General features: G+C 41.7%; 1 protein-coding gene and 1 pseudogene across 2 annotated transcripts in view; one reads left to right on the top strand and one right to left on the bottom strand.

The window, feature by feature from the left end:
- Positions 1-21,580, bottom strand: part of NRG1 (neuregulin 1) — a 1,034,638-nt gene that overhangs the window by 360,365 nt on the left and 652,693 nt on the right. The window lies entirely within an intron of this gene.
- LOC118622314 lies at positions 389-1,117 on the top strand (annotated as a pseudogene).

Here is a 21,580-nt window from a genome sequence, read left to right as displayed (position 1 = left end):
AGCAGGTGCTATGTCTTGGTTGGCTTTGCATCTCCTGCACCTAGCACGTTAACTACATAGGAGATAACTGTTTTCCGGTAGCACACATTGTACAGTTTTGATCTGTGTTGTTCTAGAGCTAGGACAGGAGAAGGAAGTGAGGGCTGGCAGGGTAGCTCAGTTGGTTGGAGCATCCTCCCCTGCACCGAAAGGTTGCAGATTCGATTCCTGATCAGGGAAAATACCTAGGTTGGGGGTTCGATCCCTGGTCGGGTGGGGAGCATATGGGAAGCAATCAATCAGTTTCTCTCACACACTGATGTTGCCCTCTCTTTAAAAATCAATAAACAGGCTTCTCGCCTGTCTGCTCCCTGCCGAAGCCTGGGGCCTAGAGCGAGAAGCGGGGACCATGTTCCGACGCAAGCTGACGGCCCTCGACTACCACAACCCTGCGGGCTTCAACTGCAAAGATGAAACAGAATTTAGAAACTTTATTGTTTGGCTTGAAGACCAGAAAATCAGACACTACAAGATTGAAGACAGAGGTAATTTAAGAAACATCCACAGCAGTGACTGGCCCAAGTTCTTTGAAAAGTATCTCACAGATGTTAACTGTCCTTTCAAGATTCAAGATCAACAAGAAGCAATTGACTGGCTTCTTGGTTTACTGTTAGACTTGAATATGGAGATAATGCTGAAAAATACAAGGACTCAGTAGCTGATAATACAAAAAATGTTGACAATGCAGCTAAAAATGCAGAGCCATTGATCAACTTGGATGTTAATAATCCTGATTTTAAGACTGTGTAACGGCTTTGGCTAACCTTCAGATTCAGCGTCATGATGATTACCTGTAATGCTTAAGGCAATTCGCATTTTGGTCCAAGAGCGCCTGACACAAGAAGCAATTGCTAAAGCAAGTCAAGCAAAAGAGGGATTGCCTGTCGCTTTAGACAAGCATATTCTTGGTTTTGACACAGGAAATGCAGTTCTTAATAAAGCTCCTCAAATTCTGAGATTGCTGCATATAGAAGAGCTCAGAGACCTACAGACAAAAATTAATGAAGCCATAGGAGCTGTTCAGGCAATTATTGCCAATCCAAAGACAGATCACAGACTGGGAAAAGGTGGAAGATGAACATTTTAGGATTTCAGCCTCTTGCCTACTTAGTACAGTTGGGAATAATGCACTCCCTGGTATGTGTTTTGAAGTCAAACACCACATTTTCAAGGGAAGAATCCCAGAAAATTAACTATATTTTAGAGATTTGCCATCATTTCTTTTTCTTTAATAAAGTTTGGAAAAGTAAAAATAAATAAATAAATAAAAATCAATAAACAGATCTTCGTGTGAGAACTAAAAATGTTTTAATTACAAAAAGAAGAAAGTGAAGAGAGACAGAAGGAGAAGTACAAAAGGAATGTGCCATGAATTTCATTTGCTTCATTCTTCCCCTTTGCTCCAGACCCTGCGGAAGTCCTGCCTCTATGAAAATTGGGAGAACTCATTTTCAGTGTTTTTTCCCTCTTCTTCTTTTTTTATGCACTAGAATATGAACCCCACGAGGGAAGTGGTTTTATCTATTTTGTTCATTGTTGTACCCACAATGCCTAGAACAGTGCTTGACACATAGTAGGTACTCAGTAAATATTTGTTGATAAAACACAAAAGACTGAAACAATCTTTCACTGAACCCCCCAAAAAATCACTTAAGGCAATACTTCACATTATAGAATGACATGTAGAAGTTTTATAGATTATCTGGTCTAATCCCCCTATTTCAAAGGCAAACACAGAGGCAAGAGAGGAACGAAACCCGGGATCTCCTAACTCCTAGCTCAGTTCACGGATGCAGTTTTCCCTTCTGTAGAAAACATGAGGCTTGTCTTCTTGTGGCAGCTTGAATGGCTGGTGAAGACCTATTGCAGCATCGGCAGAATGACGCCCGAGGCACCAGGACAGAGAAAAGAATGAAAGCCAGGAGGTTACTCTGCAGCAAGAACTCAAACTCCTCATTAAGTAATCTGAATGAGTGATGTGTTATTGTTCTCAATTAGCGACATGGCACTCTATTATTTTTCTATTTGACAGTTGCACAGAGGAAAAGACTGGTGTCAGTCACTGATTTCATTGGTACACAGAGAGGCTGCTTTTCCTGAAGGTGAGGATGATAAGGCTCTGGGTTGTTTTGTTTCTTGTTATCTTGCTCAAAAATGAGAGGCGGTAGAGCTATATACCGAAATGGTTTCCCTACAATGAGAGGCTATGTTCAGAAACCACAGTAGTGCCTTCCTGTCCTTGGATACCTTCCAAGACCCTCAGTAGATGCCTGAAACCCCAGGTAATACAAACTTTATATATACTGTTTTACCTATACATACATACATTTTCATTTAAAGGCGGCACTTTGTAGCTTCTCTCTTGTACATCTGAATTGCCAGCAACACTGCCTTTGCACTCTGGGCCAGGATTGAGTAGAAGGGGGACCTGAACACAAGCACTGTGCCATCCCCACAGTCCACCTGCTAACCCAGATGGATGCTCAGTGCCTACGGGGAGCGCAGTGTTGACACGGGACACGGGGATGCTTCACCTCTGGCTGGGATGGAATGGGGTGATGCAAGATGTCATCACGCTGCTCAGAATGGCGTGCAACGTAAAACTTACGAATTGTTTATTTCTGAAATTTCCCATTTAATATTCTTGGACCGTGTTGAACTGCAGTTGCCTGAAACCATGAGAAGCAAAACTGTAGAGAAGGGGATATTCCTGTATTATTTTCTAGACTGGGAATCAGTAATCTACTGCTTCAAATGGAGGAGAGTAGAAAGTGCAGGAGTTACACACCCTTTGTAAAACAGCTTGTAGCCCTGGCTGGTTTACTCAGTGGTTAGAGCATCAGCCTGCAGACCAGAGAGTCGTCGCGGGTTCGATTCTGACCAAAGGCCCAGTACCTTGGTTGCGGTTCATCCCCGGCCCTGGTCTGGTTGTGTGGGAGGCAACCAGTTGAAGTGTCTCTCACATTGATAGTTCTCTCTTTCTCTCCCACTCTATCTGATGATAAATGTAAAAATATCCTCGGGTGAAGATTAAAATAAATAAATAAAATAAAACAGCTTGTAAAAAAAACTCCTAAAATGAAGGGCCTTTTAAATGTCATTAAATTACTTGGGTAATTTTCAAAACCCATAAAGATTAAAAGGTAAGGGACAAAATCATCTGTGTCCTCAGAAGTGTAAGGTAAAGCTGACTTAGGAAAAGATGATGCTCTTGGATGATGCCAACGTCCCTCCAGCATTGAAAGCCGACATTTGTTTCCCCTCCCCCAAGACATCTGGATATTTGAATCATCGGTTTGGGGAAGGAGAGTCAAAAGGCAATAGTGTATCTGCTTTAATCTTCACTCCCCACGTTTCCACGGAGATTTGTTAGTCAGCACCCTAGAGCTCAGCCAGAGGAGCGAACTGAAATGACAGACTACAGACCAGACTTCAGCCCGTGCATTCGCCCCCCCCCCGCCCCCCAGGAGACACGCGTGGGAGGCCTGGCAGCCGTGAGCCGGGTCGTCCCTGGGACCTCTGCGCTCAACAGTCCCTTCTAACCTTCACTAGTATCATCAGTGCATTCACTGTATTTCTTATTTGTCATTGGCATCACTCTTTTATACTTGTAACCTCACTTACACGTTCTAAGGTACTTTATATGCATCTCATCCCGGGGGCTAGAGCAGAGCAGAAATCGTGACCCCAGTTCTCCAGATGAAGAGAGTCGGCTAGGCACCACAGCACGCAGCCACGTCACCTGGCTGGCACACAGCCGGCTCCCCTAGGAACCTCCCCTCCCCGCCGCCGTCCCGAGGACGCGGCTGACCCCACGCGCGGACACTGTGCCGCGGGCCCATCCTGACCACAGGCGGCGGGAGGCAGCACAGGGCAGTTTGGTGAACAGGCACCGAGTCCCAGTCCTGACTTTGCAATTTACTGTCACCGTGGACAAATCCCCCCACATCTGCTTCCTCACTTACAACACGAGAGATTTACAACGCCCCGGCGGCTTCCGAACCCGACTGTGCCTCCGGATCACCTCAAGGGGCTTCTGTGAAATGTGGGTTTCTGGGCTCCAGGTTAGCCTCCCGAATCTGTGGCTGGGCCTAGAAATCTAGATGCTTAAACGTTTCAAAGGCCCCTGGTGAAGCCAGTTGGACAGCTGAGGGCCACTAGGATCCCTTCAGCTCCAACATTCTGCTACTGTGGGTTTACGGTCCATTAGGTGGTAGTGAGAGGGTTGTAGTCTCAGACGAGGGAGCGATTCATCAGCCCGGGAAGAGGATGGAATCAGGCAGAAACTTAGGCTGAACTTAAAGAACCGAGTCTGTGATCTCTACAGCCGGGGGCCAGGGGCAGAGGGAGAGACCCCTCACGGCAAGTCTTGGGGCAAATTCAGGAGTACCGGCTGGTTAAAGCATGTTTGCTTTTCAAGGGGATCAGTGGAAAAGGACACTGGCATGTAAAATGAACATTTTCTGTGAGTTTAGGTCAAATCCGAAAGTCCTTTTGCACACGTTTACGCGACGGCTGTCTTCTCCGCTGTGTCCTGAAGCTGTCACCTCCCAACACATGCCCTGGCTGAAACACCTCACCTCCTGGAACCCCAAAACAAAGTAACAGGCTTGGCTCAGCCCGGGGGCAAGGAAGCTGGAAACCTCATCTGATACACCGGCAGGTTTCCTTTTAATCAGATATGTTTGTTTTAGAACATTAAATATAATCTTTAGGACAAGACAACTTTCCTTGACAAAACTCCAAAAAAAAAAAAGCTGGCAGCCACATTCATCTGACGCTGATTTACGGCTCCAGAGATAATACTCTCACTGCTAGAATTCAAGCATGAGCCGCCTGCTTCCTTATAGTGGCTCAGGGGCAAGGGTGATAACTTACATCTCCATTTAGATACAGTCATGCAGACATTCTCGATGCTCGTCTCAGTGAATTAGTTCACAGGTGGGAGTAAGGAAAAGCTCAGAGAAAGTTTCGAGTCCCATGACCTCTCCCAGGTATGGTAGGTAGCCCTCGCGTGGCTGCCCTCGGTGCTAGTCTAGAAAAATAAAAACCATGTTTTTATTTTATTTTATGCCGTTTCCCCCGAGGACAGCCTATGGGACAGAGTCAAGAAGTATTTGTTGAATGAATCAACTTAAGTCACAAACGAGTTCTTTTCCTCTCCATTGTATGCAGAGCTCTGTTGATTTACAGATCTAGGTTTTTCAAGTCAGGCCGTGAATATTCTGCAACATAAGTCTATTCCTTGCTAGTCTGGTGTATAAAACTTAGGTGGCAAATATGAATATTATTACAAAGAAGTCAATTAAAATCTTGAGATGCATTTACTCAAGTGGATTTGCAAACAATCTTATCTCCAAGAAGACAGGCCCTTGCGAGGGGGACGTGCTGAGAATGGTGGAGAACACAGGTCATTGAATCTCTCTGGTGTGATACCCCAGTTAGAGAGTCTCCACATTTTCAACCTAACTTCTTTCTTTAGACAAAATGTCAGCTCTATTGCTACAAAAGGCATTATCTTCTGAACCCATTTTCAAACAAGTGCCGTGGTATTTTTTTTTTTTAATCCTCACCCGAGGATATTTTTTCCTTTTTTGTTCAGATAGAGTAGGAGGGAGAGAGAGAGAAACATCAGTGTGAAAGGTACATGTCGAGCGGCTGCTACCTGCACAACCCAACCAGGGCCGGGGACAAACTGCAACCGAGGTACGTGCCCTTAGCGGGAACCGAACCTGGGTCTCTCCGAACCACAGGCTGACGCTCTAAACGCTGAGCCAAACCGGCCAGGGCAGTGCTGTGGTATTTTGTCTTCATCAAGGTTGCATAATTTACAGTTATGAAAAGAGCATTATAAACTATTATACAAATACTAATTATTATGATTATCTGCCTCCCAGCAGACACGTCTTTCTCTTCTATTTGTTTCTTCCTACAGAACTGGATTCTAACATCCAGTAACTTTGTCACCTTGGCAAGTTACTTGTCCTATCGAAACTTCAATTTTCACATGTAAAAGTGGAAATGATAAAATACTCAGTACATAGGTCTGCTGTAAGGATTAAATAATTTGTGTAAAGCTTCTAGAATCGTCTTTTGAGTTATAATAACATAATTAATTTATTGTTATTACTATTGTTATCAATTCATCCATACCATTCATAATCTAAAAGTGAAAACACCATACTAATTTGAATCCTCTAGGGTATTTTTCACTTTTAACTGACTTTTTATTTTTAGATGTCTGTATTTTATAAAATATGTTCAAGGGCTTGGCATACATTTACTTCGGGTTTTAAATTACCATTACTGTACTAACTTATCATTAAAAAGTACATTGCAACAATGTTAGAGAAGTTGTTCTTTATTTCTATTTTGTATAACTCAATTAAGTCATAATTTGAAGGCCAAATCCATAACATTTTCTTGATTATTTTAGACTATTTATGGATGTATAAAACTGTAGCCAATTTATAATGATAAGTGAGTCATGTTCATCTTTATTTGTATTATCATTGGTAATTCAGAAACTATTTTTTAGGAGGCTAAATACCATTTTGAAGAAGGCAATTTGGTTCCCAAATTACTAATCTCCTGGATACAGCTAATATCTAATGAAGAACACAAGAATTATTCAAAAAGACAACCTGAATTATTTATTTCTTTATCAAATATTTATTGAGGCCTATTCTATGCCAGACCCTGTCTTGGTGGTGAGGATGTCCCAGGAAATAAAATGCAAAGCTGACCTCAGAGAGATTATATTCCAGATAATATACCAACATACAAACCAACCAACAAACACAATCAGATGGTGACAAGCCCTGTAGAGACTGGATGTGATAATGACTGTGGGGTTTCTTGAGATTAGGGGTTTGGCTAAGGCCTTTGTAAGTAGAAGAGATTCTCATGAAATGACAAGAAAGAGCCAGTCTTGCAAAAACCGGGGAAGAGTGTTCCTAGTAGAGAAAACAGTTAATGTAGAGGCTCTACACTGAAAATGAACTGCAGTAACAAGACCACTGCATAGACCAGGCAGGATATGATTATAGCTTTAACTTGGGTTATAGAAGTTGATGTGGCAAAACGTTAACAGACTCGGAATATTTTAGAGGTAGAGGTGACAGGGCATGCTGGTCAGCTTAATATGGAGATGAGGAAGTAAAATAAAATAACTCTCCTACCTTTGCCTTGGTTCTTGGTTGTACTGTTTTACTAAGATGGAGGAGACTGGGAGAGCTGACGAGGATTGAAGGAGAGAAATCAGGATTCTGGTTGTTGGTGTAAAGTATGAGACATCGCTCACACATCTACATGAATATGTCAATACGGCAGTTGAGTAGTCAGTCTGGAGATCAGGGGAGAGCCTGAGGTTGAAATCCGTAGAACAGGGATCCAGGAACTGGAGGGGTCACTTAGAGAAAATGTGTGGAAAAAGAATTTTGGAAACACTCCACCTTAACTGGTCAGGCAGAGAAGGAAGAACCAACAAAAATACTCCACAAGCAGGGTCAAGTAAGAGACGAAAAGAGGAAAACCAAAAAGAATAGTGGTAAGAGGACATGAAGGGGACATGGTGCTCCAGATGGCATAAGAAGAACGTGTTTCAAGCAGAAGAGGATGGACAACGCTGATTATGTTGAATACTGCTCAGAGACACAATAAAACAAGAACAGAGATGTGACTTTAGACTTGGCGATGTGGAAGCAGAGTAAAAGGTAAGGATGGACACATTCCCCAGATGGACACATTCCCCAGATGGATGGGAGTGAGTCAGTGACGATGGTAACAAACAGCTCTTCCAAGGAGTTTGGCTGTGAAAGGGAGCAGAGCATCAAAGGGAGTTGCTATAGTCTGAACGTGTGTGTCTTCCCAAAATTCATATGTTGAAATCTAATAGCCAATGTGATGTTATTAGGAGGTAGGGACTTCGGGAGGTGACTAGGCCATGAGGGAGAACTCTCATGAATGGAATTAGTGTCCTTACAATAGAGGCCCTAGACAGCTTCCTTGCCCCTTTCGCAGTGAGACGTGCCACCTGTGAGAAAGCAGGGTCCCCCCAGACTCCCAATCCGCTGACACTCTGATCTTGAACTTCCCTGCTTCCAGAACTGTGAGAAGTACATTTGTGTTGTTTATAAGCTCCACCGTCTATGGCAGTTGGCATTCTGAATGAATTAAGACAGAGGGGTTTTCTTTTGTTTCATTTTTGTTTTTTAAGGTGTGAGATATTGGAACATATTTACACAACCTTGGGCAATCCACTTTACCACTCATAACCTGAATGTCCGCCACCTGAAAGAGTCTACTGATCTCTTACAGTGATATGAGTCTATGTTAGTCTTACAGGGAGAACTTAACCCCGTGTATGTGCAGATCTGACACAATGGATGACACTCGATTTGGAGCTCAGTAAATGCAGAATCAAAATCTGTTAACTCAATCATGTGCAAATACTCCTCTTAAAGGAATTTTCTGTGTACCTTGTTTTGCACACTTCTTACTTATTTTGATAAACTAGTCATTTCAAGCTATCAATGTGTCATGAGTTCATCACTTATGCCCAGTGAAAAGTTTTATTTTCTAACTACTGAGGTAGGACGGTGGACCAATTCATGACTATAACACAGTTTTATCCAGGGAATGAACCATCAAGGGCTAAAGCCTAATAGGAGAGTAAGTGGTGATCCTCATTTTGTAGGATCTCAGAGCAGTTTCTCACACAGAAGTGGTTTTAAGGCATTACCACTCTTCTATTGGTAGGTGTTCTCTTATAATCTCTTTTGCTTTATAGAAGAAAAAAAAAGTCAAGAAGAACCTAAGAAGGTTTGGAGGTTTTATTGATCTTTCATTGGCTTTTTTTTGACCCCTGTAGATGGCAAATAGCTGTATGTTAAATTGTAAAGGAGTAATAACATTGTCTCAACTACTGAAACTCTTCGAAATCTATATTTAAATATTCCCTCAAGAATCAGGGCAAACAGAAACCATCTCACCCATACTATGAAAACACTCAGGTAGTATGAAATGGAACTACACTTTATTTCTCCTTCATCCGGGCTTTCCTCCTACTGCTATGTTATTGCTTTTCAGTAAAATCAAATGCTAGCCACAGTGCCTGTCACACAGTGTGCACTCTAGGAACACCGGGTCGTGCCCCTGCTTAGTGAATGGAGGCTGTCTCACTCTGAGAGCCAGATTCAGGAGCAGATGTCCTGCGTCACTTCCTGGACGCACAGAGCTAAGTTTCGTGCACCATCTTGAACTTCTTAATAATTTGTCAACAAGGGACCTGGCATTTTCATTTTGTACTGGGCCCTGTGACTTATTTAGCTGGCCCTGTTCATTCTTCCGTCTCCTTTATCTCTCCATGTCATCGACCTCCTAAATATCTCTCAAATCAGCTCCGTTCTCTCTGTTCCCATTTTCACGACTTTAATTCAAGCCACAGGGGGCCTTCATCTGGGTTGGTTATGAGAGTCTTTTATCTGGACCCCCCCACCTCTAATTCTGTTTTTGTCTAATATAATTTCCAAAACATATTCAGAATGCTCCTTTTAAAACATAAGTCTGATTCCATCACTTGAATAATTAATAAAGTCATTTGTTCAGCAAATATTTAGAGTTTGTTCTAGGGATTATGCCAGGCACTGGGAATGGTGATCAAAACCAGACACAGTAAGAGGTAACTTCAAGAGGATTTGTACAGATTTATCTCAGAAAGAATGGCTTGATATTAGTCATGATTAACTTAAATACATTTTTAGTTAGACTCTGATCACACCACTTTGATAAATACATTGGTTGAGACACTAGGTAGAATTGAGAAGGAGAGAAAAAGAAAAACAAACATTGTAAAGCTATTTGAGCTTGGAGAGCAAACCGGGAAGCCAAATTCTTCTGTGGCCTTTCTCTATCAGAGTAGGTAACTACAAATTCTGGTTTTGAGAAAATTCCAGGTTGAAACCATTCTGGTCTCTGACTGTGGATCTAACCAATCACTTGCTGCTGTAAATCCAAAGCCTATTTCTGGGGAAAAAACATCTAGTTATCTTTCAGGTACCCCTAAAGGCCACAAAGTTCACTGCCATGCAAAGGCAAAATGGTCTTGTATTATATAAAAGTACTGTACTGTGTAGTTCTTCTAATTTCACCCAGTCTCCACAACATTTGGATTCGTTTCTCACCCAGGAACAGTCTTGGTTGTAAAGCAGAATCTAAAACTATTGTTATTCAGCCCTTATCAGAGGCTTGGGTAAATGGGGGGGGAAAGGGACACTTAGAGAAGACTGTCAAAGTTATAAAGTGTCTTTCCTTCTTGAAGCTCTGTCCTTGGGCCACTAGAATGCTGAGCACATTGCGTGCAGTGGGCTAGTCCTTACAGAATTGCTTTAACTCAGTTTTGCTTTAATGTTATGCCATTGGCTTTTATTCAAGGTATATACCAGAAACCACCACATGAAATTCACTCGGCATTTACTGTAAAAGTGTGGTTGAGGGCATTGTCCATTACATCACTCAATATGTGCTATTATGTCCCATATGAGAAAATTCTTTTAAACTTAATTTTAGGAAACAAAACGAGCTCCTTGTTAAATTGATATTCTGATTCCTTTCCAATAATGAAAGATGTATTAATTAGGGCCCTTTTCTGTTTTAAGTGGCAGAGTTCTACTCAGACTTACTAATGAAAGAAGGAAATTTACTTGTTCTCATTGCTGGGAAGGATTCTTGGGTTATAGACAGAATCTAAGAGCTGCAGCAACCAGGCTTCAGGGCTCAGGGACGGGAGCCAGGACTCAGTACAGAGGACTCGCTCTCTCTTTTTTCTGTTGGCCTGTCTCCTCTGCTTAGTTTCCTTTCTTTCCGCTGGACACAAGCCTGTTCCTCGGGGTAGGTAAGATGGCCAATAGCTGCTCCTGGTTCATATTCTTTCCAGCTTAGAATCTTCAGTGGGAAATAAAATCCCCCAAAGTTTGTGTATCAACCCCTGGGAAGATTCCCATTGATACTGACTCAAGATGGACAGATACCCACCTCGGAAAATCAATGTCAAGGGGAGAGGGTGCTGTGCAGAAGCACAGGTGACAGGGCATGCTGATGGAGCGCCGCAGGCAGAGAGTGGAGAAGAACCCCTCCCCCCCCCCCCCCCACACACACTCCTGTAAAGGAAAGACAGCACAGTTACCAGAAGAAGAGCAAGAGGACATGTGCAGGGCAAACAGAAGACAACGGCCAGAGCCATGTGTGAAAAAAGCTAGAACATATAGCTTGTTTGCCTTTTGGATCTGAGTACCAGGAAGCTTATAGGCAAATATGAAGCCCACACCAGTTATGTTTACTTTTCAGCATAATCAGTTGCAGTTTTACCTCTGATTTTGGTTTTCTATTTTATTTTATAGCTTTATTGTTCTATCGGTTCTTACCGCCTTTTTAGTGTCACTTTGAAAAGAAATAAAAGACAAATAAGTTCAACAAACCATTGAGATTATCTCACAAAATATTTTCTAGTATTAGTTTGTGAATCTTAAGATGCACATCTGAAAGCAGAAATATTTTATTCTTAAAAATAAAACTGAGAATAAAGTTTGCAGGGGACTAGCATGTCTGTTACATAGGGAAGGGAGGAATGAGTGCAGCCTTGTCCTTCGGGACTGACTGCATGACCGTTTTGTGCCTAATTAGCCTGTGAAGGTCGTGTCCTTGTTGAGACTTCATTACAGAGAAAGGAGAAGCTGTTCCTTCATACATTATGAAACACAGATCTTCACAATAAGAGACAAAAATGTGAGAAGAAAATAAACTGTAAGGGCTACAGGGGAGAGCTTTCTTTATGAACTCTAGAGGCAGAACTCCCTGAGAGAAGAGGTTTAGAAGAACTCCCAGAAAATCAGAGGAGTTGATCCAGTCACCGGACACCACAACTGGAGGTCTTCCCTTCCCAGGAGACAATGATCACCACTTTGCCCAATGCCACTGTGTCCCCCTCTGGACTCTTTCTCTCCTTCTCATAGCTGCAACAGGTTTGAAGTTCAGAGAACTTCCATGATAACTAATATCCAAGGCTATTATGAAATAGTCAACAAACTCAAGTCTTTCAAGAAGAGGATTTGGCATAGTATCACTGAAAAGTGGTGCAGGCCCGAGACATCTGTCCTACAGCCATTCCTCCTAACGCCAGGCTTGCATTCCAACCCCACCTCCCAACAAGGGCTCCAACCCCACCTCCCAACAAGGGCTCCAACCCCACCTCCCAACAAGGGCTCCGACCCCACCTCCCAACAAGGGCTCCAACCCCACCTGCCAACAAGGGCTCCAACGCCACCTCCCAACAAGGGCTCCAACGCCACCTCCCAACATGGGTTCCAACGCCACCTCCCAACAAGGGCTACCTGCCAACAAGGGCTCCAACCCCACCTGCCAACAAGGGCTCCAACCCCACCTCCCAACAAGGGTTCCTTTAGTCCCACTGAAAAAGTGGGGACACTTATTCCTCCCAGAGATGCCCTGCTGTCCACTTTCCCTAAGTTAGAGACCCACTTGGTTGCCTACTAGCTTTGCCTTATAGCCTGTGATAAAACAAACCTCAGCCACAGATAAACACCATTTGTACCCCACCCCCCGAAAGGCTACCCATTCTCTCGGGAAGGTTATTTTCTCACACAGACAGTAAAATGAGAGAAAAAGTACCACATGTAAAGAAGGCCCTCTAGGTGGAATGTTGGGAGGCAGAAAAGGAGAATCACTTATTTTCTTAGACTTTATTTTGTTTTCCTAAAGACTTCACGATCATTTATTTGTTATTCTTCAAACAGCTGGAACCTAAATGTCACTATTTTCTTTGTACAACCTAAACAGTGAGTTCAACACAGACAGGTACCAGAGGAGGAGGAGGATGTTTCTAAAACTCTTGGGTTATCTAAAAATAATGTCTCCCCTCCCATTCCTTACGGAGTCATTCTGATGCTCTATTCATTGTGTGGTGGTTAATGTAGGTGAACAATGCGTCGTGGGAAGAAGCAGCAGTTGAAAGCAAGGGAGCCTGGGGATTTGAGAGCGACAGCTCAGATCATGCTGTCACATCTCTTTCTTGTGTCGTTTACTATTGGCCCCTGGAAAGTGACAACACTTCGACTACAGACTTGGGAAAATGAGTATTTCTTACTGTTTCCGATGAAATGACTCTGTTCTATCCCACATAAGGTTTATATTCAACTTGTCAACCATAAAATGAGAGGTTCAGACTAGCTAAGCTCTACATCATCAAGTTCCAGCATTCTTTTTAGTCCTTTGCTTGAATTCACTTAAAAAAAAATGTATGTGCCTGTTACAGCAACAATAATAGTACTTGAAAGTGAGGGAAAAATGTTACTCATAATCTCATAATACCAATTTGTTTGCCTCAAAGGATTTTTGCTCTTGTCCACATGCCGTTGTAATAATTACATATTTGCAGTCATATAATTGATTTAGTTATGCATTCTTTATGTTATAAGCATTTTCCATGTTTTCCTATCTTAAATATTATAATTTTCAGTGTTGCGTTGAATCCCGGTAAATTTACATACATTGAATTAATATTATCTCGTGTCAGACATTTGGCTCTCATTTTCCTCTATGTAGAAAAATGAAAATAAACACCTTGGCCATACAACTTGCAAAAACTTTAGTTTTGAGTTATTTCTTTTAGATACATTTCGAAGGGCCAGATCACTGAATAAATGGATGTGCATATTTAATGACTCTTACATCATATTGTCAATTGTTCTTGAAATGGGATGAACAAATGTACCCGGTCAAAATCAAGAAATAAAAATTCCAGTTTTACCACGTCTTTACCATATGGGTGTATTTGAATGTTTTGTTCTTTCGGAGGATATATGGCCTTAAAAACAATCAGCTGTGCAGCAAAGATGATTCTAACTTTTGTTGTTTTGTTTTCCGTTGCCGTCTTCCCCCTCCTCTGTCCTTCTCCTCGCTTCCCTGGAATCAAGTAATAGTTCTCACACAGAACATCTGTGCTACCCTGACGTGTGCCCTGCGGGCTTATCGTGGCTTGTCACCTACTCACAGAGATTAATTTCTCCTTCAGATGTTTGTCCTTCAGCTTCCTTTTTACAAAAAAGCCCCAGGACGGAGTGGTCTGCCACCCCCGAAAGTGATCCAGCACAGAGACCTGCTGCCACTTGCTTCCCTGGCCTCTTTACACTTGTGGATTCAGGGGATGGGTTTTTCTTTGCTTATGGTCCCTGCTGACACCTGACCTTTCCCAGTAGAAACAATGTAAATGACACCAGGATTTGAGTGACTGAAACTGCAGTTCTGGTGGCAGATAATTCCCGTGCTGCCCGAGGCCGTCTTTCCTGCCACTTGCATAGAAAGTGAACGCAGGCAGGGCAGCAGGCTCCCTAATGCGGATGTAGATCATGGTGGAGAACTGTGAGCGGTACTTCCCCTGCACTCAGTTTTTCAAAACTTTGTAGACAGTTTGTTCTTTCCATTCTCGTCATCATCCTCCCCTTCTCCCAGCTCCACACACAGATTTGTACAGGAATTTGGTGAAGGTTGAACATACCAAATAGCACAGCTGTGTTTGGGCACCAAAGATTGAACCTACCCATAGTCATTTCCTTCCTGTTTTGTTTTCTAAACTATTTACATAAAATTCTGAAATCGAGATAGCAACTGTTTTATTTCCATCAGTGAATCAGATGAGGAAGGACAGAGAATGTGTAACAGTTGGGAGGCAGCAGAGCCTGGGTTAAAAGTTACAGTCGGGAGCACCATCGCTTTGGGTGAACAGCATTGTGTTCAGCTGCGAGCAAGAGACTTAAAACGGGTGCTGAAACAACGTGGTTTTAAGTTTTCTAACGGAATGAGAAGTCTGGAGGCAGTTTGGGGTGGCGTGGCAGCCCCACGGTGAACCCGGTGACCAGCTCCTGTTACTGCCACGCCCACCTTGAGGCTTTATGGTTAGCACTGCCTCGTGTCCCAGCAGGGCCAGGCATCCTGGTCCGGAGAGAAGAAGGAGAGCGGGAGGAGGCGGAGGGACAGATTCAGTGCCGTGTGCTCAGTCTCTCTTCTTCAGGAACACCAGAAGTTCCTTCAACTCCCACGTATATCTCTTTGACTAGACCCTACTCTCTTGACCATCTCTGTCTGCGGCAGAAGTTGACAAATGCTGTGTTTAACTTGGGGTACAATGATGTCTGATAAAATCAAGTTTTGGTTGGTACGAAGTCTGTGGAGAATAGACAGATACTGGGTAGACAAATATCAGTCTCAATCAAAATTGGTAATATAATTTGTTGAGTCCTTCTTTTGAAAAAATGACCCTGCTAGGGTAAGGATTCATTATTAAACTCAATGCAAAGATCACCCAATCCCAGAATGCTGGCACTGGAAGGGACCTTAAGAAGTCACGTGTTTCAGCGCAGGAGGCTCCTTTGGGGCATGTCTGTCTGATGTTCACCCAACTTTTGATTGAACAAGTTCACTGCAAGAAATCTCACTAGTCCATAAAGCATTCCATCTCATTGTTGGGCACTGTTTATTATCTACAGTCAAAATAGTAATGAGAGTAGTGTTATAGCACACTGATAACATTTGCTTCTGTTGAACAAAAATACATGTACCACACATCCGTGAGTTCCAGCTCTTCCTTTTCCAATCCTTTTGTAGGACAGTCATTCGTATTATTGAAGACAAGTGCCATGCTCCCAGCACTGCAAAATAGCATTTGCTCATGTAACACTCCATCTGCTACCAATGTTGCTTGGACACATTATCTGCCACTTGATTTTTTTCCATTCTCTACTGTGCACCATTATGTACAAAATATACGTTTCAAGCATATGTGTACTCTTCTCTGAACTTGTTTGAAAAATATTTTGCCTACTCTTTGGTTTTCTCTTCTATTCAGTCCTTAATTTTCAAGCTCACTTAGGAAAAGAAAAAATAAGATTATACTAACATCAATAAAAACACTAAAAATATTCCCGCTCACCAGAGCGGGATGAAGCTTTTATCTGTTGCCATTTGCCAACAACCCACATCAGTTTTCTCTCCTTCCCTGACCCATGTCCTTTTTGCTCTTTTTTTTTTCTGAATCAAAACTTGTCAGTCTCCCCGTCTTTCACATCATTTTGCCTCTGGCTCTCCACTCTGGGTGTTTATGCCTCTGAGTCTGTCATTTGTCTCCAACTCTGGGGTCAGAGCCCTTCAGGTCTCTTCAAGTGCATCTTCGTAATCCTCAGTTCTCTTCAGAGTTTTAAACCATGTAAAACTTCTTCATAGTCCCATCCGGATATGTTGCAAATGCAAGCATTTTTATGCGAGAAAACCATTTCTGTGTGGAAATCTGAAATTCCATTAGAAAAAAAATTTTTGGGGGGAGGGTTTGGGGGGATGAAGACAACCTGTGGAACTAATAAATTAGATCTTACACCATTCTCTTTTCCCAGAGGGCATATGTGGGCACTCCTCTGTCAAGATGCCCTCAAGGTCCCTGGTGCTGGCCCTTTAGTACAAGAGAGCCAGGACCTAGGGTCTAGGGCACTTCAGCAACTCAGATACTTGAGCAGGTTCCAAGAGAGAACTTTTTCTTCTAAATGCCTGTTCTCGGAGAAGACTATCACAATGACTTTCTAAAGTAGGATTGTTCTTTACAAATTTTGGCAAAAGCACAGGAGGATGCTGAGACAAGTGCCATGGGCAAACATGGCAAAAAATGTGAAACCTTGAGTGCTGGCAAGACGCTTTCTTCCAGCCTGACCCCACCTCCCCCACACTTCACAGTGACCGCCTGAAGGGAGAACGCAGCCCGCAGCCAGGAGCAGAGAGAACGTAGCTCCTCAAAAAGAAACACACACACAGAGTGCAAGCCAGAAGGAGCAGTGGTGATGAGGGCACAGACCTATGTCCACAGAAACTCCTAAAGAACACTTTTTAAGGACAAGGGCTTGACCTATTTATTTCTGGGAACCTTGCCTGTCTTTCAAAATAGTATAATGACATGATAAAGTAATTAAGGAAAAAGCAGGTTAGAAGATTTCACCATGCATGGTTTGCATATGTATCGTACCCACACATGCACGGTACAAGTGTATTCAAAAGAGAAAGAAATACCAAAAAATCTCAACACGCTTATCTCTGAACGCAGTGTTACAGTGATTTTAATTATTTTCTCATAACTTTCTAGAGTCTCCATACTTTCTAAAGTACGTTCGTGTGTTATTTTCATAATTTAAATTACTTTTTGACAAAGGTGACAGGGCATGAATGAAACTTATCCTATGCAAGGAAACAAACTGTGATTTAGTGTCTACTGAGCCCGTAAGAATGAGAGACAGAAAAGGAAGACACACTGGCAACTCGGTGGGAGTGAGGAGGCACCTTCCAGCTTGTTCGCGCTAAACCGCAAGAGCAGGAGGCAGAGAAATGAAGAGGGAATGAGGTCCAGTCCCTCTTCACTACTCAGACGTTATTCATGTTAACCAGTGAAAATGACTGTGAACTAATATAATCAAAATACACTTTTCCGCTTTTCCCATTAAAAGTCTTTCTATCCCCCCCCACCCCCACCCCATGGCTTCTAGGCGCATCGCTGTGCTCTGACTTTCTCGTCTGCTAACAGTCACATGCATAGAATTCAGCAAAATAAGAGCTGAGGAGTAGCTGACCTCATCGGATGTTGAAAATACACAGAAGGCTATAGTAACTAAAAGAGTGTAGTGCCGGCTTATGAGTAGAAAGACAGAACAAGGAAAGCGAATCAGGAGTTTTATAAAAAGAGCTACCTATAAAATGTAGTGTATGGTCAGTGGGCCATAGTATATGGATGGGAAACATTGTTCATTTGACAAATGTTGAAATAATTAAGTGGACTTCCACACCGGGGCTCAGCAAACGGGGCCTGTGGGCCAAACACTGGCAGCGTCCTGTGTGGGTTACGAGAGCGTCACTGGACACACCCAGGCCCGTGGTTTAGTTTGTCTGCGGCTGCGCTATCACGGTGAGGGCAGCGCTGAGATGCTGCCCTGAGACTGTACTGTCCGCAAAGGCCCAAATGTTTACCATTTAGCCATTTACGGAAAAGTCTGCTGACTCTCGATCTAGATGAATAAAATATTAAAAGTCTATGTCATTATTATGCCCAAACAAATTTCAGATGGGTCAAATGTCAGAATAAAAAAAGAAACCCTAAAGTACAAGAATTCATTATTTCAAAGTGTTTTTTTCCCTACATCAGTTGAATTGAAAAAGTCCAGAGATGAAGAAGACTCACAAATCTAGCTAAGTAAATATTAAATAAATTATGCAAGTAAAAAAATCCAAATAAAGATAAGAATCAAGTGGCAAATATATATATATGCAACTTATTATAGTGAAAGGGGTTAATTTTCCAAATCTATGAAAAAAACAAAAACCTTCTTCTAATTATTTCAATCTATCAAATAGAAATGAACCACGGAAATGAAGAGGCAGTTCAAAGGAAAGGAAATACATTTGGCTCTTAAACATAAAAAGAGGCTCAAAATTAGTCACAGTAAGAGAAATACAAATTCAAGTGATTGTGAGAAGCCAGCTTTCATTTAGATAGTCAAATGATTAAAAGTCTGAAACCACAGGGTAAGAACACACACTCTCATGCATTATTTGTTGGAACAAAACTTTGTGCAACTCTAAAGAGAGCAATTTAGCCTTATCTATCAAAATTTTAAATGTAGACTCAGACACAATTACAATTCTGAGAATTTCTTCTATAGCTACAGAAACACACATTGAAAAGCAAAAGTCACTAGTATCAGGATATTCATTACAGCACTGTTTGTCGTATTAGGAGACTGAAAACAACCCAGAGAGCTACCAATATAAAACAACAGAGTACATCAAAACATGGAAATACTGTGTAGCATTAAAAATCATGAAAACACTGTGTATGTATGATCTCTAAGATTTTTTTTTAAGTAAAAAAAAAAAAGGAGGATGTAGAATTATAAATTTGGTGTCTTAATATTGGACACAGTGAGACAAGACTTTTCATAGTATATTTCTTATACTTTGGAATTTAGTACAGGTTGTATGAGTTAATATTTTTTATTTTAAAGTTTATTCTATCTATCTATCTATCTATCTATCTATCTATCTATCTATCCATCATCTACCTATCTCTACCATCTGGCTATTTATTTGTATACGTATTATATGATCATAATTACATTTGTTTAAAAACTACTATCAACAAAAAAGACCAGTCAGAAGTATGTCAAAGTGTTAATAACCTTTGTCATTAGTTGATGGGAATAAAGAGGTTTCTTTATGTTCAATTAAAAAAAAAATACATTCACAACAGAATTCACCCTTTTTAGTGTGCAATTTTTCAAGGTGAACAGAAGTATACAGTTGTATAACTTTCAAAATCAAAATACAAAAAAGTTCCATAATTCCTCATAATTTATTCCTTTTTGTAGACAACCCCCTTCCCTACCCAGACCTTGGCAACCATTGGTCTGTGTTCAGTTATAGTTTATTCTTTCTCATCTTTGAATTCTATATTTTTGGACTAATTTTACGGATTCATGAGTTGTTTTTAATGGGGACATAGTTATTTTAAAAAAACAGAAATAACCTTTCAAGAAGAGAGGAGAGAGATAAAGGCAAACAGAGACAGATTTTTTTTTTTTTTTAATCATTTGCTAATCTTGTCCCAGTAAAGGCCTATTTGGCTAGTTGCAAAGCTGAATAAACACTGGGGGTGTGTTATTTATCAAAAAGCCCATCCATCTATGAAAAAAAACTCTGGCACTAGTGACTCGGTGCTCCCATTAGAGAAATTACACCAGTATTCTAAGTTTTATACCCATATGCAAGTAAGTCAATCTCTTCAGAGTTGAAAGAAATTCTTCAGGGGATGAGTTATAAGAAACCCTTGGACTTGTGCACTGATGAGTGCATTCTGGGCTCTTCTACAGCCATTATTTCAGGGGATGCTCACAGCAGCACGAAGAGGAGGTAAGGCACACACTGTTCTTCCCATTGGGGAGACACAGAAGGTGGTGACCTGAGAGGCTAGTCGAAGTCAATATCATCTCAGCTGCTCCTAACCAGGCATGGCTTTTCAGCGTATGAGACTTTGAGAAGACATTTCATAATAGAGAACAAGTGTGAAGATCCAGACAATGAGGCATGTTGATGAAGGACCGAGAGGAATAAAAATGATCAGGATTGAAGCAGACTAATGGACTGAGACATCAGCAGCATGGGCAGAATTAATTGCACACCCCCTGTGCTCTCGGTCTGGCACAGGGCATGGCGGTCCTTGATTGGTCTAATGAGGGCCCCTCTGCTGTAGTTGGAGACCTGCTGGGCTTCCTCTTCTGGGAAGCTGGGCTTTGTGCGCCCGAAGTCCTCACAAGCATCTATCACACCTGAAGTCCCTTTGCTGTCTTGAAAGGAGTTAAATTTGTGCCACAATCTTTTAATTTTCACTAGACCTTACGTGACAGCTGTATAACTTCTGCTTCATAAACTACTTTTCAAGTATTTTGCAACATCTTTTGCTTTGTAATCCGAGAGTGTTTACTTGGCACAAGACTGTGAAAAGTTCCATTCTTCTTTAGAAGAAAATTCTGCTTGAGATTTATCTTAAGAGAAAAGAAAATGTAAAAGATTGTGGTTGTCTTAGCAGCCTCGTGGTACATTCAGAAAGTACTTCTCAGGCACGATGCCGTATCATAACAACAACAAAAAAGAACATTAGGGCCACAGAACTACAAATAGCATTGCAAAATATTAGATAATGACATTTAATGCCTGAAGCCTTTAAAAAAATAAAGCAACAAAACCCTACTTGGCTAAACAGTACTTTCCTCCACGACATTTCACATTCTGGGTATATCACAGATGTCAAAAATTTAAAAACATATATCAGTGCTGTAAATAACATTTATTATATATTAAATATTTATTATGTGCTGAATAGCAATAGATGCAATGGATATGATGTCTCCTCTCACAGAGTTTATTATCCATCAGGAAGTCAGATATTAATCAAATACTCAAGTAATTACCTAATAACAATCGCGAGGGTTTTAATACACAGGGGACTGAGTACCATGTGCTATTGATGGTCTTACAGGTCAAAATAACTTAATACATGCAATTTAATATAGTTCAGTTTACAGTGGGCTAGAACAGGGGAATCTAACCAAATCTGGAAGATGTATCGCCAGGGTAGACATTCCCAAGAAAATGACGTTGGGTATGATTGATCTCTGGAACACAGAGAGTGGAACACAGTTTTGTGAAGGGAGGCAGGAGGCTTCTTGGGCATAGAGCTGCCTGGGTAAAGCGAGGGTAAGGGATGTGCTTGGTGAGAAAGAAGAGCTGTGGGCAGGCCAGCAGGAATAAAGAGCAGAGTTAAGGGAAGGCAACTTGAGATGAAGCTAGATAATTAGGTATTGGTGAGATCATCTAGGCCCTTGTAGGCTGCTAAGATTTTGATTTTGGATTGTCCCCTAATAGCAGTGGAAACCATTTATGG

This window comes from Molossus molossus, unplaced genomic scaffold (assembly GCF_014108415.1).
Source record: "Molossus molossus isolate mMolMol1 unplaced genomic scaffold, mMolMol1.p scaffold_m16_p_9, whole genome shotgun sequence".
NCBI classification, from domain to species: Eukaryota; Metazoa; Chordata; class Mammalia; order Chiroptera; family Molossidae; genus Molossus; species Molossus molossus.
The sequence above is the reverse complement of the archived record's forward strand: the minus strand, read 5'-3'. Positions and strand labels throughout refer to the sequence as shown.